The following is a 26,005-nucleotide window of genomic DNA, read 5'->3' on the forward strand; positions in this document are numbered from 1 at the left end:
GTGACCCAGTATAATCCTGTGATTTGTGCCTGATGCTGTTTAACTGCATGTCTCAAGTTTAGGGCCAAGCTGCTGCCACCAGCCACCCCTGCACGGCTGTTAGAGCAGAGATGTTGCAGGGTATTTGGATGCCGTCCCACTTGAACTCCAATCCAGTGTCCTGACGAGGGCACCGCTATAGAAAAAGGCCGTCTTCAAATTATCTTTTGAAATAGGGAGAGCACGTGACCTGTTACAAAGAAGCATGAAAATGCATGAAGACGGAATGCGACGAAATTTAACGGGTTCCACAATTTGAATATCTCGGTGAAACCATTCAGGAAAATTGAATCGAAAAAAAAAGCAATCTAAATTAGCTGCCAAAAGCTGGTAACTGCATACCAATTAACCCAAACTATCTACGACTAGAAATGTAACTTCATGCACGCGAAAGAATGTACCTACACAAATGTAAAAAACAAATAGTCGATTTTTTTACAATAGGAACAGAGCGAAACCGGACACGATGAAATTGTTTCGCATGGTCAAATCTGATATGACACTGGCGAGAATTACTACAGGAGATGTCCAAATCGTGAAATCTTCAGGTCCAAAATTTCCAGATGGCAAGTTGGGCAAGAGGGCAAACCAAAGAAGAAGACTGGGACAACATGGACTGAAGAGAGAGGAATCCCACAGGAAGAGAATGAAATAAATATGATGGCAAATGTCCGCCTCTAAGTGCTTTGGTTAGTCCTTATGGGTTTCTTCGCAAATAAACAGTAATAATAATACTGCTGTGTAGGCCCCGTAGCAGAGCTGTGGTCATTACATTGTTACTTCATGTTGTGATGTCAGTTTAATTATTGTTGCGGTGAATAATGAAGCAGTTTCTGTCTATTGCGGGATCTAATTATAACAGAGAGACGCCACTTTCACGAAATATTTAAGGATATGCGAAGTACGTGTCTCAGTTTTACTATCTTGCTTGGTGCAAAGTACGAAGTATGTGTGTAGTGGGTGGACTATGTGAATGTGAAGAACATGATGGTCATACATCCATTTTACAAGCTGTAGCCTCCACCACACTGTGTCATGCATTAATGCTAGTATTTGAAGAAAAATTTAATTGTTGGTAACTTATGTAATCGGTTTCAAACTCTTACAAAACAGTGATACTAGTAATTCTGGTGTCATCCGGAGAGTTAGCGACCAAAGAAAGGTTGGCAACTCGCAACGAAACCACAGAAAAGTACAATTGCTGCATGCTGCACCTACGAATGAGAAACGCCGGCCTAGCCACGGCCCCTAGAACTTTGGCTACGCCCCCTCAATAGATGATCTACCTACAGCTGAGCAGGGAAACGCTCGGCTCAGTTCACAATCACTAATCAAGAAGACAGCGTCGTCTTAGATAGGTCACCAGTGTATTAAATGTCTTATGCAGACATTAATGTGAACATTACGTCAATTACGCTTCAAGTGAAGAGTTTTGTAAAATTGTCTGTATGCTGTGATACTTTAGTGTTGAGAAACAGTTGTGAATACTCAGAACATTCCTGTGGAAATGGATTGTACTAAGTTAAGTAAATTTCCCTACCTATTTTGTAAAAAAGTGAACAAAAATTTTATGTGGTAGAGTTTCATTCAGTCTGCTCCCAGACAAACTAGAGAACCTACTGTTGTACCGACGAATGTATTTTCGTCTGGCAAAACAGTAATGACCTATTAAAAACAATTTAATTTCGCAACTGAAACATTAAACTCTTGCTTTCATTGGACTGATCATTACAAAAAATACATTAAAATAGGCCAGTCACCATACTCTAACACCTATGATTTGTTAGTAGTGATGACGTAGCAGCTTGCAACGGAACAAGTCCTGTAGAAGTAAAGATTATTCCCAGATGACATAGTTCCAAGGATAATAGCAAGGGAAGATATATCTACTCATATGCGTACACTTCTCGGCTTTTGGCAAGATCGATGTGTAATATTCAATGGGGGTACTCTTGATCGTCGTATAAGTTGTGGCAAAGAATACATGAGTAATTCATCTCAAAATATATGTGTATATAGGGCGATTTTTTGCAGTGTGTACAATCTCTGGGATTGACCGATGAGAGGATACAAAAAAGGCCTATTGAATTTATGCCCGGAAATGTATGATTTCCTTGCTAGAGACCATTTATTCAATCATACATTGTAACAGAGACTGCAGTCTAATACGCGCTCGCTGTACCATGTAGCCACAGTTACAGTAATCCTGGTTTCCACCTAGAGGGTGCTACTGTTCCTCATACGTCACGCCCTAGCACCCTATCATATCATAGTAATTGGTAATGTTGTGCCCGAGTCACTTCTCTAGCTGACTCACCTTGTAATGGATGTGATACAGCGTTCCACACTATGGTTCCGTATTCGAATCGAGAGCTTGCCGACATGTTTACTTACGGAAAGGCAAATGGCAACGGGCGGCGGGCAGCAAGGTTGTATCAGGAGTGCTATCCCCGCCGACAACAACCACAGCATTCAATGTTTGCAAGAGTGTTTCGCCGTTTGTCGTAGACAGAGTTGTTTTGGCCGAGCGGTTCTAGGCGCTTCAGTCCGGAACCACGAGCCTGCTACGGTCGCAGGTTCGAATCCTGTCTCGAGCATGGATGTGTGCAATGTCCTTAGGTTAGTTAGGTTTAAGTAGTTTCTTAGTCTAGGGGACTGATGACCTCAGATGTTAAGTCCCATAGTGATTCCAGCCATTTGACCCCTTTGAACAGAGTTGTTTCAGAAAGCAGGAAATCATGCTGGACGTACCGGAAATGTCCGGGCACCAGACTAGGAGGATAATGTAATTAACACTATGGAAGGCGACCACCGTGTCATTACTAGGCAGTTGGCCCGCCAGCACAGGTTATGCCAGATAACCGTGTGGAACATTATCCACGACAGTTGTTACTACCCTTATCACCGAGCGAGGTGGCGCAGTGGTTCGCACACTGGACTCGCATTCGGGAGGACAACGGTTCAAACCCGCGTCCGGTCATCCTGATTTAGGTTTTCAGTTATTTCCGTAAATCGTTTCAGGCAAATGCCGCGATGGTTCCTTTTAAAGGGCACTGCAGATTTCCTTCCCCATCCTTCCCTAATCCGATGGGACAGATGACGTCTCTGGTCCCCTTCCCTAACTCAACCAACCAACCAACTACCCTCATCACTTGTGACAGACTTTCCACATCGGGAGCAATTTTGTCACTGGTTTCTTCACCAGGCAAACACGATTCCGGGATCTGTGTCATCCATCCTACTCCCAGATGTGTCCACCTTTAAGTCGAGTGGTATCTCCAACTTTCGTAACTGTCATCTGTGGGATAGTATGCAGAAGCTCCATAGTATGATGACAGCGAATCATCAGCATCAGCGCAACCGGAATTTGTGGGCCGGGATAATTGGTCACTGTATTTTTCGGTCAGTCTTCCTTCCACGTCGCGTAACAGACCTAAATTATCGGCGTTTCTAGCATATGCGTTTGCCTTCCCTGGCGGAAGAAGTGCCATCGATGACTGAAAGGCTGCTACATGATGGTGCTCAGGATTCAAAGGATTATGTGGCTGCTACATCATGCTGCTGTAGCCCACTTCACCGTTAACATGCGGACGTTGAAATGTGTGTGAATTCCTAAGGGACCAAACTGCGGAGGTCATCGGTCCTTGTACTTACACACTACTTAAATTACCTTATGCGAAGAACAACACACACACCCATGCCCGAGGGAAGACTCGAACCTCCGGCGAGAGAGGCCTTGCAATCCGCGACATGGCGCTTCAAACCGCGAGGCCACACCGCGCGACCAACATGCGGACGCATCTGAATCGTGTCTTCCCTGGTCGATGGATCGGACGAGGGGATCTAGCTGCTTGGCATCCTCGTTCACCTGATCTCAACCTGTGCGATTTGTGGCTATGGGGCCATCTCAAAAATATCGTGTATGCAGAGCCCATTTCAGATCGGAGACACTGGAGCAGCGTATTCAGGCTGCCACACTGCCTGGCCGATGCGAACGTGCGAGACAGAACATGCTACGGCACGTACAAGCATTCGCTTAGGAACATGGAAACCACTTTCAACACATACTATAACTGTGGCTGTGTGGTACAGCGAGCGCGTATTAGACTGCAGTCTCTGTAACAATGTATGATTGAATAAATGGTCTCTAGGACGGAAACCATACATTTCCGGACTTAAATTCATTAGACCTTTTTTTGTTCTGCATCCTCCCATCGATCACTCCCTAGAGATTATACACGGTGGGAAAAAAATCACCCTGTATATGGTAGGCGTTTGGAGATGGTGGCGTTGCTATTTTAATATATTTTTGCTGCATATGTAGTACCCTTAATGAAAGCAAGATTCCAGAACCCGAATACGCACCAAAAATCTGGCTATACCTCCTTTAGTTGCATATTATGTGATGAAATACACGTATCTATTTTGTGATGAAATACACATATAAAGCGAAATACTCATATATTTTTTGCCTGCGCACATTTTGGGATCCTCAAATCATTGGCATAATCCAGTCACACATCGGGCAATCATTCCACACTGTCGAGTTTTCCGTCTGCAACGCCCTCCTCTCTGCTCTCATAATATAGCCTTCTTCGCTGCCAGTGTGACATTATTGCCGATTATCCAAATTAGTAAATGCAAGTGAAGGTTAGACGTCCTACTTTTTTATTTTCGTAGAGGCTTTAATTTCTTGTGTTTCTATTTTAAAGTTACTTTCTTGGGTACAGCGAAAAACAGTAAGCTTCGCGGAAGTCTTGAGTGATGTCCACGAGTGCACGGAAACCGGGATTCCGTAGAACACGCCTATGTTAGACAAATAGGTTTTCTCAATTTGTTAGGAGTGTAGCTTCTCATTAGCATAATTTGGCTATTCCAAAGGTGCTAGTGGCAAGTTTTGGCTTCGGATGCTACCGTCATGATTGGCACACACTGTGACAGCAGGTTCTTGTCGGAGAATATGGTGCCGGGAAGGTGGCGCTAGGGCACTTGTCAGTTCTCCGTGGTGTGGCTGCCAATCTCAGCGGCGCCTCCGGTTTCAGCCCACATCTGCCTCGCACGTGATGAGAAGTGCAGGAAGTTTTGCCCCGAGACCACGGAAACTGGAGACAAACTCGAGAAAAAAAAAAAAAAAAACTCTGTGGCGGAACAAGAATATAATCCAGCGGTGATGCAGTTGCTGCCCCAGACAAAAGGCAAACTGCTTGTGGTGCAAGGCCGTGTAGGTGTCAACAGTTTTTAACAGAGTCGTCTAGTCTGGTTATAACTATTCAAACGGGCCGTTATTTATACTTATACATGTCCACATCACCCTGATTCCTAACAAAGACCGTGTCATTTCAAATAAGAGATTTCTGAGACTTAAACTGTGCTATGTAAGTATACATTTTTGTTCAAATTCTTTGAAATATTGAGTTTATATTGGATTTTCATTTCCTGATGGTGAATGAAAAGAGCAAGTCACGCCCATTTCCACGAAGGATCGTCAGATAGTTGACCTTACGAGGGTTGGTAAAGAAGTAAGATTCCCTTCATTTTTACGAATAGACAACATTGATTATTTTCATAGAAAACTTACATCATTGGAAAGAGAAAACTTATCTCAGCTCATTTTTCTACATAATCGCCATATTTGTCTATGCTTTTCTGTAGAAGGTGCTCCAATTTCTGTATCGCCACGTCGTAAAACTCCGCCGCCAACCCATTGAGGAAGCGTTTCACCTCTTCTTAGACTTCATCGTCGTTCCGGAAGCGTTGGCTACTCAAGTGTTCCTTTAACTTGGGGAACAAGTTATAATCTCTAGGCGCGAGGTCCGGACTGTAATGTGGGTGGGGCATGACAGTCCAACCATAGTTTGTCAAAAGTTCCCGGGTTTGGCGGGAGACGTAAGGCCGGGCTTTATCGTGAAGCAGCGTTCCATCTTCTGCCAGTCGTCCTCTTCGGCGGTTATGTATAGCTCTCCTGAGTTTTCGTAACATTCACAATAACTGTCTGAGTTGATTGCTGTCCCAGGTTCCATGAGATCGATCACCAGTATCCCCTTACGATCCCAAAACGCAGTGGCCATGACTTTGCCAGCAGAAGGAGGTTGTTTGAACTTCTTTGCGACTTGTGACCATGAGTGACGCCATTGTTTGCATTTTTCTTTCATATCAGGAGTGAAATGAAACACCCACATTTCGTTTCCCGTATCAGTGGAGTCCAACAGCCCTTCTTTATCTCCTTGACACTTGTGAAGAAACTGACAGTGAAGACGTTTCTCCCTGTGTTATTCTGTCAGCATACGTAGTACCCATCAAGCGCAACACTTTTGATACCCCAGTTTTAAGTCAAAGCTCTTTCAACTGTGCCGTAAGAACTTACAGGAATCCGAGCAACAACTACACGGACGGCGATCGTCCTGTTTTGAAGCACTTCGCGTTGGATCATCTCGATAACCGCATTCGAAACTGAAGGTCTTCCACTACGTTTGCCATCGTGGACTTCCTTTCGACCGGCACTAAACTCCCTGCACCATTTTCGGGCGTAATTATAGACCTGTGTGGCTGACAGGGCTTTCAAGAACTTGTGAGTGAATGAAGTAGAAGGCATAGATAACATTACTCTGGAACTTCTAAAATCATTTTGGGAAATGACAAATAAACGACTATTTAAACTTGTGTATAAAATCCGTGAGACTGGAGAAGACAAGAACAAATCGGCAACGTATTTGAGAACTAAATGTCTGCAGCGGAGCGCGGCGTAGTAACAGGTGTGCGTAGTCGGATAATGGCAGCGAGCTACATCTACATCTACATCTACATCTACGTGATTACTCTGCTATTCACAATTAAGTGCCTGGTAGAGGGTTCAATGAACAAGCTGTCTCTCCATCGTTCCACAGTGCGCGGGGAAAACGAACACTTGAATTTTTCCGTGCGAGCCCTGATTTCTCTTATTTTTATCGTGGTGATCATATCTCCCTATGTAGGTGGGTGCCAACAGAATGTTTTCGCAATCGGAGGAGAAAATTGGTGACTGAAATTTCATGAGACGATCCCGTCGCAAAGACAAACGCCTTTGTTTTAATGATTGCCACTGCAATTCACGTATCATGTCTGTGGCACTATCTCCCCTATTTTGCGATAGTACGTAACGAGTCGCACTTCTTTGAACTTTTTCGATGACATCCGTCAGTCCCACCTTATGTGGATTCCAGAATAGGGTGGACAAGTATAGTGTAAGCAGTCTCTTTAGCAGAACTGTTGCATCTTCTAAGTGTTCTGACGATGAATCACAGTCTTTGATTTGCTCTACTCGCAACATTATGTATGTGATCGTTCCAATTTAGGTTATTTGTAATTATAATCCCTAAGCATTTAGTTGAATTTACAGGCTTCAGACTTGTGTGATTTTATCGTGTAACGGAAATTTAACGGATTTCTTTTAGTACTCATGTGAATAACTTCACAGTTTTCTTTATTCAGGGTCAATCGCCACTTTTCGCACCACACAGATATCTTATCTAAATTATTTTGCAATTCGTTTTGGTCATCTGATGATTTCACCAGACGGTAAATGACAGCATCATCTACAAATAACCTAAGAGGGCTACTCAAATTGTCTCCTATGTCGTTAATATAGATCAGGAACAACAGAGGGCCTATAACATTTCCTTGGGGAACGCCGGATATTACTTCTGTTTTACTCGATGCCTTTCCGTCTATTGACACGAATTGTGACCTATCTGACAGAAAATCACGAATCCAGTCGCACAACTGAGGCGATATTCCATAGCCACGCAGTTTGTCAGAAGACGCTTTTGAGGAACGGTGTAGAAATCCTTCTGGAAATCTAAAAATGTGGAATATGGAATCAATTTGAAATACTCTGTCGATAGCCCTCTTTACCTCACGAGTATAAAGAGCTAGTTGTGTTTCACAAGAACGATGTTTCCTGAATCGGTGCTGACTATGTGTCAAAAATCGTTTTCTTCGACGTAATTCATAATGTTCGAACACAATATATGTTCCAAAACCCTACTGTAAACAAACGTTAGCGATATGGGCCTGTAATTCAGTGGATTATTCCTATTTCCGTTTTTGGATATTGGTGTGACTTGAGCAATTTTCCAGTCTTTAGGTATGGAACTTCCTGTGAGAGAGGAGTTGTATATAATTGCTAAATTTGGAGCTATTGCTTCAGCATACTCTGAAAGAAACCTGACTGGTGTACAATCTTGACCGGAGACCTTGACTTCATTAAGTGATTTAAACTGCTTTGCTACACCGAGGATACCTACTTCTATGCTTCTCTTCTTCCCAGTTGTTCTTGACTGTAATTCAGGAATATTTACTCAGTCTTCTTTGGTGGAGGAGTTTCGGAAAACCGTGTTTAATAGCTCTGTATTAGTGGCCCTGCCATCAGTGACTTCACTGCTGTTATCGCGCAGTGAAGGCGTTTGTTGGCGTCTTGTCACTGGTGTGCTATATATATGACCAGAATCTCTTTGGGTTTTCTGTCAGATTCCGAGACAGAGTTTTGTTATGGAAACGCGGTTGGTGTGGCATGTTTGTTGCTGTTAGAAGTAGTTTATCTTGTCGCGAAATTGAAGTAGATAGTTCCTGTGAGTTAGCATGGGCAGAGGTCAATGCTGGCAATCGGAATAACATAATAATTGGATCCTTTTACCGACCTCCCAATTCAGATGATGCAGTTGCTGAAAGGTTCAAAGAAAACGTTTTGGTTTCAAACGCGTACCCGAATCATACGATTATAGTTGGTGGGGACTTTAATTTACCCTCGATATGTTGGCAAAAATACATGTTTAATTCCGGAGGTACGTCTAAAACATCAACCGAAATTGTACTTAAAGTATTCTCTGTAAATTATTTCGAGCAGTTAGTTCATGAGCCCACTCAAATAGTAAACGATTATGAAAACACACTTGACCTCTTAGCAACAAATAATCCAGGGTTAATAACGAGCATAAAACGGATACAGGGATTAGTGAACACAGGGATGTCGTAGCGAGATTGAATATAGTAACCCTCAAATCCCCCAAAAGTAAACGAAAAATACACATATTTAAAAAAACAGATACAAATTCTCTTGACGCCTTCCTGAGAGACAATCTCCAATCCTTATAAATTAACGATATAAGTGTAGGTCTGATGGGGCTTAAATTCAAAGAAATAGTATCGGCAGCAATTTAAAGATTTATACCAATGGTCTAGGGGTATCCCGAGTTCGAGTCCCGGTCGGGGCACACATTATAGCCGGCACGGTAGCTCAGCGTGTTCGGTCAGAGGGTTAGCTCCCGTCTGTAATAAAAAAACTGAGTGAATGGATCAATAACGAACTTCAATGGGCGTCAGGGAACGTCCGCCACGAACAATTGCAACGAACTATAACGAACAAAATGCGATTAAAAAAAAGGGGGGGTAGCGTCTTTGATTCATAATAAAAGCGCCTTCGGTCCCGGGTTCGATCAACGCCACTGCCTAAATTTTGATGCATGATCAGCATTGGCGGCCGAAGACTTCCGGCATAAGAAGTCAACCGCATTCTGCCAACGGCCTTGTCAAAGAGGGCGGAGGAGCGGATAGAGGTTCAGGGCACTCTCTTGTCCTAGGGGTGGGAAATTGCCCCTAAAGGCGGAAGAATCAGCAATGATCAACGACATGAGGATGCAGAAGGCAATAGAAACCACTGCATTAAAGACACGTAACGTGTATCCACAGGACATGTGGCCTGTAGTTGAAGAAGTGTCATGATGATCTCTCCATTGGCAAAAGATTCCGGAATAGACCCCCATTCGGATCTCCGGGAGGGGACTGCCAAGGGGGAGGTTACCATGAGAAAAAGATTGAATAATCAACGAAAGGATAATGTTCTACGAGTCGGGGCGTGGAATGTCAGAAGCTTGAAAGTGGTAGGGAAACTAGAAAATCTGAAAAGGCTCAATCTAGATATAGTAGGGGTCAGTGAAGTGAAGTGGAAGGAAGACAAGGATTTCTGGTCAGATGAGTATCGGTTAACATCAACAGCAACAGAAATTGGTATAACAGGTGTAGAATTCGTTATGAATAGGAAGGTAGGGCAGAGGGTGTGTTACTGTGAACAATTCAGTGACAGGGTTGTTCTTACCAGAACTGACAGCAAACCAACACCGACAACGATAGTTCAAGTATACATGCCGACGTAGCAAGCTAAAGATGAAGAGATAGAGAAATTGTATATTGAGAGGGTAATACAGTATGTAAAGTTTTATGAAAAATCTAATAGTCATGGGTGACTGGAATGCAGTTTTAGTGGAAGGAGTAGAAGAAAAGGCTTACAGGAGAATATGGGCTTGGGACAAGAAATGAGAGAGGAGAAAGACTAATTGAATTCTTTAACAAGTTTCAGTTAGTAATAGCGAATACTCTGTTCAAGAATCACAAGAGGAGGATGTATAATTGGAAAAGGCCGGGTGATAATGGAAGATTTCAGTTAGATCACACCATGGTCAGACAGAGATTCCGAAATCAGATACTGGATTGTAAGGTGTACCCAAGAGCAGATATAGACTCAGATCACAATATAGTAGTGATGAAGAGTAGGCTGAAGTTCAAGACATTAGTCAGGAAGAATCAATACGCAAAGAAGTGGGATACGGATGTTCTAAGGAATGACGAGATACGTTTGAAGTTCTCTAACGCTATAGATACAGCAGTAAGGAATAGCGCAGTACGCAGCACAGTTGAAGAGGAATGGACGTCTCTAAAAAGGGCCATCACAGAAGTTGGGAAGGAAAACATAGGCACAAAGAAGGTAGCTGCAAAGAAACCATGGGTAACAGAAGAAATACATCAGTTGATTGATGAAAGGAGGAAGTACAAACATGTTCCGGGAAAATCAGGAATACAGAAATACAAGTCGCTGAGGAATGAAATAAATAGGAAGTGCAGGGAAGCTAAGACGAAATGGCTGCAGGAAAAATGTGAAGACATCGAAAAAGGTATGATTGTCGGAAGGACAGACTCAGCATACAGGAAAGTCAAAACAACCTTTGGTGACATTAAAAGCAACGGTGGTAACATTAAGAGTGCAACGGGAATTCCACTGTTAAATGCAGAGAAGAGAGCAGATAGGTGGAAAGAATACATTGAAAGCCTCTATGAGGGTGAAGATTTGTCTGATGTGATAGAAGAAGTAAATGGAGTCGATTTAGAAGAGATAGGGGATCCAGTATTATAATCGGAATTTAAAAGAGCTTTGGACGACTTACGGTTAAATAAGGCAGTAGGGATAGATAACATTCTATCAGAATTTCTAAAATCATTAGGGGAAGTGGCAATAAAACGACTATTCACGTTGGTGTGTAGAATATATGAGTCTGGCTACATACCATCTGACTTTCGGAAAAGCATCATCCACACAATTCCGAAGACGGTAAGAGCTGACAAGTGCGAGTATTATCGCACAATCAGCTTAACAGCTCATGCATCGAAGCTGCTTACAAGAATAATATACAGAAGAATCGAAAAGAAAATTGAGAATGCGCTAGGTGACGATCAGTTCGGCTTTAGGAAAAGTAAAGGCACGAGAGAGGCAATTCTGACGTTACGGCGAATAATGGAAGCAAGGCTAAAGAAAAATCAAGTCACGTTGATAGGATTAGTCGACCTGGAAAAAGCGTTCGACAATATAAATTGGTGCAAGCTGTTCGAGATTCTGAAAAAAGTTGGGGTAAACTATAGGGAGAGACGGGTCATATACAATATGTACAACAACCAAGAGGGAATAATAAGAGTGGACGATCAAGAACTAAGTGCTCGTATTAAGAAGGGTGTAAGACAAGGCTCGAACCTTTCGCCCCTACTCTTCAATCTGTATATCGAGGAAGCAATGAGGGAAATAAAAGAAAGGTTCAGGAGTGGGATTAAAATACAAGGTGAAAGGATATCAATGATACGATTCGCTGATGACATTGCTATCCTGAGTGAAAGTGAAGAAGAATTAAATGATCTGCTGAACGGAATGAACAGTCTAATGAGTACACAGTATGGTTTGAGAGTAGATCGGAGAAAGACGAAGGTAATGAGAAGTAGTAGAAATGAGAACAGCGAGAAACTTAACATCAGGATTGATGATCACGAAGTCAATGAAGTTAAGGAGTTCTGCTACCTAGGCAGTAAAATAACCAATGACGGACGGAGCAAGGAGGACATCAAAAGCAGACTCGGTATGGTAAAAAAGGCATTTCTGTTCAAGAGAAGTCTACTAATATCAAATACCGGCCTTAATTTGAGGAAGAAATTTCTGAGGATGTACGTCTGGAGTACAGCATTGTATGGTAGTGAAATATGGACTGTGGGAAAACCGGATCAGAAGAGAATCGAAGCATTTGAGATATGGTGCTACAGGCGAATGTTGAAAATTAGGTGGACTGATAAGGTAAGGAATGAGGAGATTCTACGCAGAATCGGAGAGGAAAGGAATATGTGGAAAACACTGATAAGGAGAAGGGACAGGATGATAGGACATCTGCTAAGACATGAGGGAATGACTTCCATGGTACTAGAGGGAGCTGTAGATGGCAAAAACTGTAAAGGAAAACGGAGATTGGAATATATCCAGCAAATAATTGAGGACGTAGGTTGCGAGTGCTACTCTGAGATGAGGTTAGCACAGGAAAGGATTCGTGGCGGGCCGCATCAAACCAGTCAGTAGATTGATGACCAAAAAGAAAAAAAAAGAAAACAAATAAATTAACAAACGACGGAGCTGATCCTCCTCGGTACACAACACGAGTCAGAACACTGTTGCAGAAACAACGAAACAAACATGCCAAATTTAAACAGACGAAAAATCCTCAAGATTGGCGATCTTTTACAGAAGTTAGAAATTTAGCGCGGACTTCAATGTTAGATGCTTATAACAGTTTCCACAAAGTAACTTTGTCTCGAAACGTGGCAGAAAATCCAAAGAGATTAGCGGCAAGAAACAATCGACGCCTTCTCTGCGCGATAGCAATGAAGATACTATCTGCTGACAAAGCAGAGTTACTAAACATAGCCTTCCGAAATGCCTTCACAAAAGAAGACGAAGAAAATATTCCAGAATTCTAATCAAGAACAGCTGCCAGCGTGAGTAACGTAGAAGTAAATATCCTCGGAGAAGTGATGCAACTTAAATCACTTAATAAAAGTAAGTCTTCTGGTCCAGATTGTATACCAATTAGGTTCCTTTCAGAACATGCTGATGCATTAGCTACATACTTGACAATAACATACAACCGTTCGCTCGACGAAAGATCCTTACCCAAAGACTGGAAAGTTGTACAGGTCACACCCATATTCAAGAAAGGTAGTAGGAGTAATCCACTTAATTACAGGTCCATATAATTAACGTCGATATGCAGCAGGATTCTGTAACATATATTGTGTTCGAACATTATGAATTACCTTGAAGAAGACGGTCTATTGACACACAGTCAACATGGGTTTAGAAAACATCGTTCTTGTGAAACACAACTAGCTCTTCATTCGCATGAAGTGTTGAGTGCTACTGACAAGAGAGATCGGTTCCGTATTTCTGGATTTCCATAAGGCTTTTGGCACTGTTCCATACAAGCAGCTTATAGTGAAATTGCGTGCTTATGTAATATGGTCTCAGTTATGAGACTGTATTTGTGACTTCCTGTCAGAGGGGCCACAGCTCGTAGTAACTGACGAAAAGTCATTGAGTAAAACATAAGTGATATCTGGCTTCCCCAAGGTAGTGTTATAGGCCCTTTGCTGTTCCTTATCTATATAAACAATTTAGGAGACAATCTGAGCAGCCGTCTTAGGTTTTATACAGATGACGCTGTCGTTTATCGACTAATAAAGTCATCAGAAAATCAAAACAAACTGCAAAACGATTTAGAAAAGATATCTGAATGGCGTGAAAATTGTCAGTGGACCCTAAATAACGAAAAGTATGAGGTCATCCACATGAGTGCTAAAAGGAATCCGTTAAACTTCGGTTACACGATGACTCAGTCAAATATAAAGGCCGTAAATTCAACTAAATTCCTAGGAATTACAATTACAAACAACTTAAATTGGGAGGAGCACATAGAAAATGTTGTGGGGAAGGTTAACCAAAGACTGCGTTTTATTGGCAGGACACTTCGAAAATGTAACAGGCCTATTAAGGAGGTTGCCTACACTACGCTTGTCCGTCCTCTTTCAGAATACTGCTGCGCGGTGATGGATCCTTACCAGATAAGACTGACGGAGTACATCGAAAAAGTTCAAGGAAGGGCAGCACGTTTTGTTTTATTGCGAAATATGGGAGAGAATGCCACTGAAATGATACAGGATTTGGGATGGACATCATTAAAAGAAAGGCGTTTTTCGTTGCGATGGAATCTTCCCACGAAATTCCAATCACCAACTTTCTCCTCCGAATGGGAAAATATTTTGTTAACACCTACCTACATAGGGAGAAACTTTCACTACGATAAAATAAGGAAAATCAGAGGTCATTCGGAAAGATATAGGTGTTTGGTCTTTCCGCGCGCTATACGAGATTGGAATAACAGAGAATTGTGAAGGTGGTTCGATGCACCCTCTGCCAGGTACTTAAATGTGATTTGCAGAGTATCGATGTAGATGTAGATGAAGTTACTAAAAGCATCTAGCATTGTAGCACGCGCTATATTTCGAACTTCTGCAAAACTTTCCCAGACTTCGGGATTTTGCGTTCTTTTAAATTTGGCATGATTTTCTTTGTCTCTGCAACAGTGATCTGACCCATTTTGTGTACCATGGGGGATCAGTACCATCACTTATTGATTTATGTGGTATATATCTCTCAATTACCATCGATACTATCTATCTAAAATCATTCCACATCTTTTCTACGCTCACATGATCAGATCGGAAGGAGTGGAGACTGTTTCTTAAAGTGGCGTTAACAGAATTTTTATCAGCTTTTTTAAATAGCTGTACTTTGCGTTTTCTTTTGATGGTTGTGGGTGTTGCGGAATTCAGCCTTGGAGCAACTGCTTTGTGGTCGCTAATCCCTGTGTCCCTATTTGTCCAGGATTATTTCTTGCTAAGAAGTCAAGTATGAAACTTCCTGGCAAATTAAAACTGTGTGCCCGACCGAGACTCGAAGCACTTGCCCGCGAAAGGCAAAGGTCCCGAGTTCGAGTCTCGGTCGGTCACACAGTTTTAATCTGCCAGGAAGTTTCATATCAGCGCACACTCCGCTGCAGAGTGAAAATCTCATTCTGGAAGTCAAGTATGCTTTGGAAACCATTTACGTTTCGAGTGGGCTCATGAACTAATATTTCAAAATAATTTTGTGAGAAAACATTCAGTACAATTTCGGATAACGTTTTATGCCTGCCGTCGGCTTTAAACGTATAATTTTTCCAACATATCTAGGGTAGATTGAAGTCACCACCAACTATAATTGTATGAATGTGGTATCTACTTGAAATGAGACTCAAGTTTTCTTTGAACTGTACAGAAACCACATCTTCTGAGTCAGGATGTCGGTAAAACGATCGAATTAATAGTTTAGTCTGGTTGTTCAAAAATGGTTCAAATGGCTCTGAGTACTATGGGACTTAACATCTGAGGTCATTAGTCCCCTAGAACTTAGAACTACTTAAACCTAACTAACCTAAGGACATCACACACATCCATGCCCGAGGCAGTATTCGAACCTGCAACCGTAGCAGTCGCGCGGTTCCGGACTGAAGCGCCTAGAACCGCTCGGCCACCGCAGCCGGCGGACTGTTTGTCAAGTACAGCCTCAGCCCATAGTATTTTGCAGAAACTATCTAATTCAGTTTCATTACAAGGTAAACTACTTCTGACAGCAATAATTACTCCACCACCAACTGTATTTAATCTATCCTTTCTGAACACTGTTAGGCCGTTTGAAAAAATTTCGGCTGTCCTTGTTTCCGGCTTTAGGCAGATTTCCGTACCTATAACTATTTGAGCTTCAGTGCTTTCATGGTTACCCTGAAATGACAAGTGTCTGGCATTTAATCATTTCTTTTTTTGTAGGTTGACGGCAGTAGAAGAGTCTCACATTCTGAAGAGAAAGTGACGACTGAAATTTCGTGTAAAAATCTCGCCGCAATCAAAACAACTTTCTTGTTAAGATGTCCACTCCAACTCGATTGACATTTTCGTGGTACTTTCTCCCCTATTTCGCCATAATACAAAACGAGCTGCCCTTCTTTGGACTTTTTCGATATCCCCGTTAATCCTATCTGGTAAGGATCCCAGTTTCTTTAGTAGAGACATCTAAGTGTTGTGCGGTTAAACTACAGTCTGTTGTTTGTCTTCCTCACAACATTATCTTCCTACCTGCTGATTCTGGTCACTCGCTGCCAAACCTCAAGTCTTCCATCTGTAAAAACTTACCCTCTCTTACGTTGCGTGCAGTCGTTCTGACGCTACGGTCAATTATTGTGGCGTAGTTGCTCTTTGCATTAACAAAGAGTCTCAGGAATAGGTTCGTACATCATCAAATGAGTAACGACACTCTATATTACAGACGCCCTATGTCCATCGATTACTTTGGTGTGAAGCAGCAACAACACAAACGCAAAGATAAAAAGATAAAAACGCCACGCATAAGAACTCTCGTTTATAATAATCACCCTTAAATTTACTTCTTTAGCGAATACAGCCTGACATCAGACCAATACTGCTTCGGATTAAACTGCACAAGACTCTCCAAGACCGTAAAATCACGACCAGAAGGCCATTACAACCTATTTAACACAACACTGAGAGAGTCCACACCAGAATAAAAAGCGTCGTCCTACACAGATAGAGCATGGCGTGAGATATGTAACAACGCGACATAAACTTTGTTCATATGAGCTACCAAAGTAACTGTAGGTACTGTCGCAGTCAAAAATATATGTTTTAACGTCAATGAAAGCCACTTCCAAGGCGAAGTTCGTACTTCGAACTTTTTAACATCAGAGGAAGTACCAATGAACTTTATGCGCTACTGAGGTACATTATGTGACGAAAAGTATCCGGATACTTGGCTGAAAATGACTTACAAGTTCGTGGCGCCCTCCATCGCTAATGCTAGAATTCTAGACCACTCTTAGTCTCGATGACAGCTTCCTCTCTTCCAGACACACGTTCAATCAGGTACTGGAATGTTTATTGGGGAACGGCAGCCCATTTTCACGGAGTGCTGCACTGAGCAGAGGTATCGATGTCGGTCGGTGAGCCCTGGTACGAAGTAGGCATCCCAAAACATCTCAGACGTGTTCTATTGGTTTCAGGTCAGGACTCTGTGCAGGATAATCCATTACAGGGATGTTATTGTCGTGTAACCACTCCGCCACAGGCCGTGCATTATGAAAAGGTGCTCGATCGTGTTGAAAGATGCAGTCACCATCTCCTAGTTGCTCTTCAACAGTGAGAGGCAAGAAGGTGCTTAAGACATCAATGTAGGCCTGTGCTGTAATAACGCCACGCAAAACAATTAGGAATGCAAGCCCCCTCCATGTAAAACATGACCATATCATAACAGCACATACGCTGGCAGATGACGTTCACCGCGCATTCGCCATACCTACCCCCTACCATCGGATCGCTACATTGTGTACCGTGAATCGTCACTCAACACAACATTTTTACCCTGTTAAATCGTCCAGTGTATATACTCGACATACAAAGCGAGGCATCGTTTGGCATTTACCAGCGTGATGTGTAGCTTATGAGGAGTCGCTCGAGCATGAAATTCAAGTTTTCTCACCTCTCGCCTAACTGTCATGGTACCCGCAATGGATCCGGATGCAGTTTGGAATTCCTGTGTGATGGTCTGGATAGATGTCTGCCTATTACACGTTACGACCAGCTTCAACTGTCTGAGGTCTCTGTCAGTCAACAGATGAGGTCAGCCCGTACGCTTTAGTGCTGTTCGTGTCCCTTCACGTTTCCACTTCACTATACAAATATACACAGTGGACCTAGGGATGTTTAGGAGTGTGGAAATCTCGAGTACAAACGTATTACACAAGTGACACCCAATCACCAGACCACATTCGAAGTCTCTAGCGCTGTCTAATGATTACTGACGTCGCTGATATGGAGCACCTGGCAGTAGGTGGCAGAACAATGCACCGAATATGAAGAACGTATGTTTTTGAGGATGTCCGGATACTTTTGATCACATAGTGTGTATATTGCTTTAGCTACAGGTCCGTCCTGTCAGCACACATCGTGTTGTGCTTCTCACAAGAGCCTGTGATTCCTATCCATAACCTTCTAGTCGACTGTGACCTCCAACGCATCACTTTCCCTGTTATAACAATTTTAATTTATTACGGTCAACACCGGTTCTTCCAGTGCAACTCTCTAGTAACTGTGCTTGAAATACTTTTACGATTGTACTGTCGCCTGAAAAACATACATTTCTGTACGGACTGCCATTGCTTCTTCCACCCCTTCTGGGGTCCCAAAAAACTACGTCTTACTTCCAGTTTTCCCCGGTACGATTGCCTCCAAATGCTTCGCTGCGGCCCCGCCATGTTGACTTTCATTTTCACAGCGCACTGCAGCCCCAGCGTTAGAGTGATCGGACAAGGCTCTCGCCCATTCCAGCGAATGATGCTGCTCCTATTCATTTCAAATCCAGAGACCCCTCAATAACGAAAAATGTGAGGTCATCCACATGGGTGCCAAAATGAATCCGTTAAACATAGATTACACGATAAGTCAATAAAATTTTAAGGCCGTAAATTCAACTAAATACCTGGGAATTACAATTACGAAGAACTTAAATTGGAAAGAACACATCGAAAATGTTGTGGGGAAGGCGAACCAAACACTGCGATATATTGGCAGAACGCTTAGAAGATGCAACAGATCTACTACACAGACTGCCCGTACTATACTTATCCTTCTCTTTTTGAGTACTGCTGGACGGTGTGGAATCCTTGTGAGATGCGATTAACGGAGTACGCCGAGAATGTTTGAAGAAGAGTAGCATGCCTTCTATTATCGAGAAATAGGGGATAGAGTGTCACGGATATGATACAGGACTTGGGGTGGACATAATTTAAAAAAAGGCCGTTCTAGTTGCGGCGGGATCTTCTCACCAAATTTCAATTCCCATCTTTCTCTTCCGACTCTGAAAATGTTTTATGGACGCCAAACTACACAGGAAGAAACGATGATAACAGTAAAATAAGAGAAACTGGAGTTCACACGGAAAGATATAGGTGTTGGTTTCCTCAGAGCGCTTTTTGGGATTGGAATAATAGAGAATTTTTGCGAAAGTGGTTCGATTAACTCTCTGCCAGACACTTAAGTTTGATTCGCAGACTACAATGTAGATGTAGACGTAGAATTAAGATGCAGTTTCCACCAATCAAATTTAAATTAAGCACAGCACATATTTAAGAGATGTTACACCATAAACTGTTCTCTTCCTTTATTTATAAAGTTACGTAAACTTATCGTTAGCAAATGAGCATGGTCTGTAAGAAAGCAGGTTACTGACACTTCTCAGGTAGATAAGGGCAAGAATTCTATTTAATCAACTCAATTCAGCTACCAGACTTTTAAAAAAATCGTTATCACCTGTATATGTTAACAGTTCATGCGTACAAGCCGATGACAAGAATAATATACAAATATTGGAAAAGAAAATTGAGAATCTTTTTGGTGGCGCTCAGTATGGGATGACGAAACGTAAAGGCACCACAGAGGCGCTCTGACATTGCGCTTGGTAATAGAAGCAAGCCTTACGAAAAATCACGGCACATTCATAGGATCTGTCTACCTAGAAAAAGTGTTCGACAATGTGAAATGGTACAAGACGTCAGAAATTCTGAGAAAAACAAGAGTTGGCTACAGGGAAAGAGATAATGTACAGTATGTACGAGAGCCAAGAGGGACCAATAAGAATCGAAGACAAAGAGTGAAGTGCTGGGATTGAAAAGGGATCAAGGAATGCGGCTTTTCTTCTCCTTATTGTCCAGTCTGCACTTCGAAGAAGCAGTGATGGAAACACAAGAGAGGTTTGGGAATGGTATTAAAATTCAGGTTGAAAGAATATCAACGATAAGATTCACTGATAGCATTACCATCTGCAATGAAAGCGACGAAGAATTACACGACACTCAGAATAACGTGAAGAGTCTAATAAGTACAGAATATGGATTGAGAGTAAAACTAAGAAAGTCGAAAGTAATGAGAAGCAGCAGAAATTGGAACAGCGAGAAACTTAACGTCAAAATTAAGAAAAAGAAGTGAAGGAATGCTGCTACCTGGGAACCAAAGAAACACAAGGCTAGAGAAGCAATGAGGACATAAAAGTAAGGTAAGTGCATACAAAGAGGGCTTCTCGGCTAAAGGAAATCAACTGCATCAAGTATTGGTCTTAATTGGAGGCAGAAGTTTCTGAAAATGTACGTTTGGAGCACAGCATTGTATGGTGGTGAACCATGGACTGTGAGAAAGCCGGAGCAGAAGAAATCGAAGGCATTTGTGACGTGCTGATACAGGAAGATGTGGAAAATCAGGTGGACTGATGAGATGAGAAATAAGGAGATTCTCCACAGAATCGGCGAGGAAATAAATATGTGGAAAACACTGGCAAGATCTTGAGAAATCGGCTTACCATTTTCGTCCACAATTTCCAGACGACCCATGCTGTGTTCCTTGATTTTTAAAAAGCATCCGATATAGCGAATATGTTCAGTCTCATTGAATACAGGAGTACTTAGTGATTAGCTTTGTATTCGAGCTAGCGGAAGACAGACCTAGGTTTATATTGGATTGAGAACGTTCTAGTAGAGAGAAGACAACGCATTGTTCTTAACAGGGTGAAATCGTCAATGCAAATATGGCTTCCGGAGTGCACAGAGAGAGTGTTGTAAGTGTATTAACTATTTGCGATGTATCTTATTCGTAAATTATACAATGATATCGAGAGCTCAGATGGTATGTCAGTACTAAGGAAAGGAATAGAACAAATTAAAACACGGAAGGAAAATCTAAAAGGGCTACACAGAGAAAAGGACTTGCAGAGAATATTACAGAAGAGGAAGTACGTATATAATAGATGGGAGATGTGATATTGCGAGAAGAGTATGACAGAACAGTGAAAAATATAAGTTTAAACTCGGCTCCTGGAGTGGACATGAGCACAAAAATATCAGTCCATTATACACTCCTGGAAATGGAAAAAAGAACACATTGACACCGGTGTGTCAGACCCACCATACTTGCTCCGGACACTGCGAGAGGGCTGTACAAGCAATGATCACACGCACGGCACAGCGGACACACCAGGAATCGCGGTGTTGGCCGTCGAATGGCGCTAGCTGCGCAGCATTTGTGCACCGCCGCCGTCAGTGTCAGCCAGTTTGCCGTGACATACGAAGCTCCATTGCAGTCTTTAACACTGGTAGCATGCCGCGACAGCGTGGACGTGAACCGTATGTGCAGTTGACGGACTTTGAGCGAGGTTGTATAGTGGGCATGCGGGAGGCCGGGTGGACGTACCACCGAATTGCTCAACACGTGGGTCGCGAGATCTCCACAGTACATCGATGTTGTCGCCAGTGGTCGGCGGAAGGTGCACCTGCCCGTCGACCTGGGACCGGACCGCAGCGACGCACGGATGCACGCCAAGACCGTAGGATCCTACGCAGTGCCGTAGGGGACCGCACCGCCACTTCCCACCAAATTAGGGACACTGTTGCTCCTGGGGTATCGGCGAGGACCATTCGCAACCGTCTCCATGAAGCTGGGCTACGGTCCCGCACACCGTTAGGCCGTCTTCCGCTCACGCCCCAACATCGTGCAGCCCGCCTCCAGTGGTGTCGCGACAGGCGTGAATGGAGGGACGAATGGAGACGTGTCGTCTTCAGCGATGAGAGTCGCTTCTGCCTTGGTGCCAATGATGGTCGTATGCGTGTTTGGCGCCGTGCAGGTGAGCGCCACAATCAGGAGTGCATACGACCGAGGCACACAGGGCCAACACCCGGCATCATGGTGTGGGGAGCGATCTCCTACACTGGCCGTACACCTCTGGTGATCGTCGCGGGGACACTGAATAGTGCGCGGTACATCCAAACCGTCATCGAACCCATCGTTCTACCATTCCTAGACCGGCATGGGAACTTGCTGTTCCAACAGGACAATGCACGTCCGCATGTACCCCGTGCCACCCAACGTGCTCTAGAAGGTGTAAGTCAACTACCTTGGCCAGCAAGATCTCCGGATCTGTCCCCCATTGAGCATGTTTGGGACTGGATGAAGCGTCGTCTCATGCGGTCTGCACGTCCAGTACGAACGCTGGTCCAACTGAGGCGCCAGGTGGAAAAGGCATGGCAAGGACTACATCCAGCATCTCTACGATCGTCTCCATGGGAGAATAGCAGCCTGCATTGCTGCGAAAGGTTGATATACACTGTACTAGTGCCGACATTGTGCATGCTCTGTTGCCTGTGTGTATGTGCCTGTGGTTCTGTCAGTGTGATCATGTGAATTATCTGACCCCAGGAATGTGTCAATAAAGTTTCCCCTTCCTGGGACAATGAATTCACGGTGTTCTTATTTCAATTTCCAGGAGTGTATATCAGACTCGGGGAGCACCCTCATAGAGGTACGCAGTAATTTCATTTCTAAGAATGGAGATGCTGACAGATGTGATTGTTACCAAACCACCAGTTTAAGGTCATGATTGCAAAATACTGACGCGAATTATTCACACAAGAATTAAAAAATCTGGTAGAACCCGACCTCCAAGAAGATCGGACTGGATCCCGGAGAAATGTAGGAACGCGGGAAGCAATACTGACCCTGCCGAAGGGCAAACCTTTGTTTATAGCACTTGTAGATTTGGAGAAGGCTGTTGACAATTGTAAATGGCGTACACGCTTTGAAATTCTGAATGTAGGAATAGAAGACGGGGAGCGAAATGTATCTACAACATGTACAGAAATCAGACAGGAGCTTTCAGAGGCGAACGACATGCAAAGAGAACAGTAGTCCAGAAGCGGACGAGGAACGGCATTTTGCGTACTTTTATGTTATTAAATCTGTTCATTGAGCTACTACTAGTGGTATTCCATCTTAATCAGTAAGCAGCAAACTTAAACATCAAAGGAAATGTATTTTACGTATGAATATTCACAATTCTTGTACTACTTATTTATAATTGCGACGAAATAATTACACACATATCTGTCTCTCTTCTTTTCCGTTTATTGTTTATAGTTGGTTTCGCTACGTGATGACTGAAACACATTTCTTCTTTTCGTCATTTATTAACGTCTACGGATTGAAAGCTAACCACAGACTTGGAGTATTTGCGCGCAACGCCGTTATTTAGAATCTAGATTTTCCGCGAGAATTTTCTCGAAACAGAAACCTTTTAATTTCAATTATTTCTTAATCAGCAAGTTAATTTTAAGAGAAGTACGCATTTGTTGAAATCTGAGAAATTGTGTTACAATAGTATAGTATAGTATACGTGATGCTGTTTATATAGGAAAGTAACTAAGCCAAGAGGTTGTAGTGAAACGCAGGGCCGGCGCGGGTGGCCGAGCGGTTCTAGGCGCTACAGTCTGGAACTGCACGACCGCTACGGTCGCAGGTTCGAATCCTGTCTCGGGCATGGATGTGTGTGATGTCCTTAGATTAGTTAGGTTTAAGTAGTTCTAAGTTCTAGGGAACTGATGACCTCAGAAGTTAAGTCCCATAGTGCTCAGAGCCATTCGAACTATTTGAAGCGCAGGAAGACTTTTAACGGATCTGCACTTGATGCTAGGACTGGCAGGTGATGCTCAAAGTACGTAAATATAGCTTATTACGCATAAATAGACGATACGTTCCATTACTGTTCGATTCCACTGTGAGCGATTAAGTCACTGAAAACTATAACAACTCTAAATTTTTTTGGTCATCAGTCTTCTGACTGGTTTGATGCAGCCCGCCACGAATTCCTCTCTTGTGCCAACCTCTTCGTCTCAGAGTAGCACTTGGAACCTACGTCCCAAATTATTTGTTGGATGTATTCCAATCTATGTCTTCCTCTACAGTTTTTGCCGTCTACAGCTCCCTCTAGTATCTTGTAAGTCATTCCCTCCCGTAGTAACAGATGTTCTATCATTCTGTCCCAACTCCTTATTAGCGTTTTCCACATGTTCCTTTCCTCTCCGGTTCTGTGCAGAACTTTCTCGTTCCTTAACTTATCAGTCCACCTAATTTTCAACATTCGTCTGTAGCACCACATCCAAATGCTTCGATTCTCTTCTGTTCCGGTTTTACCAGAGTCCATGTTTCACTACCATACAATGCTGTACTCTCTACATTCTCAGAAATATCTTCCTCAAATTAAGGCCGCTATTTGATATTACTAAACTTCTCTTGCCCAGGAATGCCCTTCTTGCCATTGCTAGTAGGCTTTTCATGTCCTCCTTGATCAGTCCGTCATTGGTTATTTTACTGCCTAGGTAGCAGAATTACTTAACTTCATCTACTTCGTGACCATCAATCCTGATGTTAAGTTTCTCGCTGTCATCATTTCTGCTACTTCTCATTACCTCCGTCGTTCTTCGATTTACACTCAGCCCATACTTTGTACTCATTAGACTGTTCATTCCGTTTAGCAAATCATGCAATTATTCTTCACTTTCACTTAGGATAGCAATGTCATCAGCAAATCGTACCATTGATAGCCTTTCACCTTGAATTTTAATTCCACGCCTGAGCCTTTGTTTTATTTCCACCATTGCTTCCTCGGTGTACAGATGGAACAGTAGGGGCGAAAGACTACATCCTTGTCTTACACCCTTTTTAATGCGAGCACTTCGTTCTTGGTCGTCAACTCTTATTATTCCCTCTTGGCTGTTGTACATATTGTATATGACCCGTCTCTCCCTATAGCTTACCCCAACTTTTTTCAGAATTTCGAACATCTTGCACCATTTTACACTGTCTGACGCTTTTTCCAGGTTGACAAATGCTAAGAACGTGCCTTGAATTTTCTTTAGTCTTGCTTCCATTATTAACCGCAACGTCAAAATTTCCTCTCTCATGCCTTTAGCTTTCCTAGAGCCAAACTGATCGTTGTCTAGCGCATCCTCAATTTTATTTTCCATTCTTAGAGGCAACTTGGATGTATGAGCTATTAAGCTGATCGGGATATAATTCTTGAAATTGTCAGCTCTCGTCGTCTTCGGAATTGTGTGGATGATGCTTTTCCGAAAGTCAGTTGGTTTGTCGCCAGACTCATATGTTCTGTACACCAACGTGAATAGTCGTTTTGTTGCCACTTCCCCCAATGATTTTAGAAATTCTGAGGGAATATCCTTTCGACAATCATTTCTTTTTCGATGTCTTCACATTTTTCCTGCAGCCATTTCGTCTTAGCTCCCTTGCAATTGCTATTTATTTCATTCCTCAGCGACTTGTATTTCTGTATTCCTGAGTTTCCCTGCACATTTCTGTACTTCCTCGTTTCATCGATAAATTAAAGTATTTCTTCTGTTGCCCGTGGTTTCTTCACAGTTACCTTCTTTGTACCTATGTTTTCCTTCCCAACATCTGTGATGGCCCTTTTTAGGGATGTCCATTCCTGTTCAGCTGTACTGCCTACTGAGCTATTCCTTATTGCTGTATCCATAGTCTTAGAGAACTTCAACCTTATCTCGTCATTCCGTAGTACTTCCGTTTCCCGCTTCTTTGCCTATTTATTCTTTCTGACTGTCTTGAACTTCAGCCTTCTTTTCATCGCTACTGTATTGTGATATGAGTCCTTATCTGCTCTTGGGTACACCTTACAATCCAGTATCTGATTTCGAAATCTCTGTCTGACCATGGTGTGATCTAACTGAAATCTTCCCTTATCACCCGGCCTTTTCCAATTATACATCCTCCTCTTGTAATTCTTGAAGAGAGTATTCGCTATTACTAACTTAAACTTGTTAAAGAACTAATTAGT

This window comes from Schistocerca gregaria, chromosome 5 (assembly GCF_023897955.1).
Source record: "Schistocerca gregaria isolate iqSchGreg1 chromosome 5, iqSchGreg1.2, whole genome shotgun sequence".
Taxonomy (NCBI): Eukaryota; Metazoa; Arthropoda; class Insecta; order Orthoptera; family Acrididae; genus Schistocerca; species Schistocerca gregaria.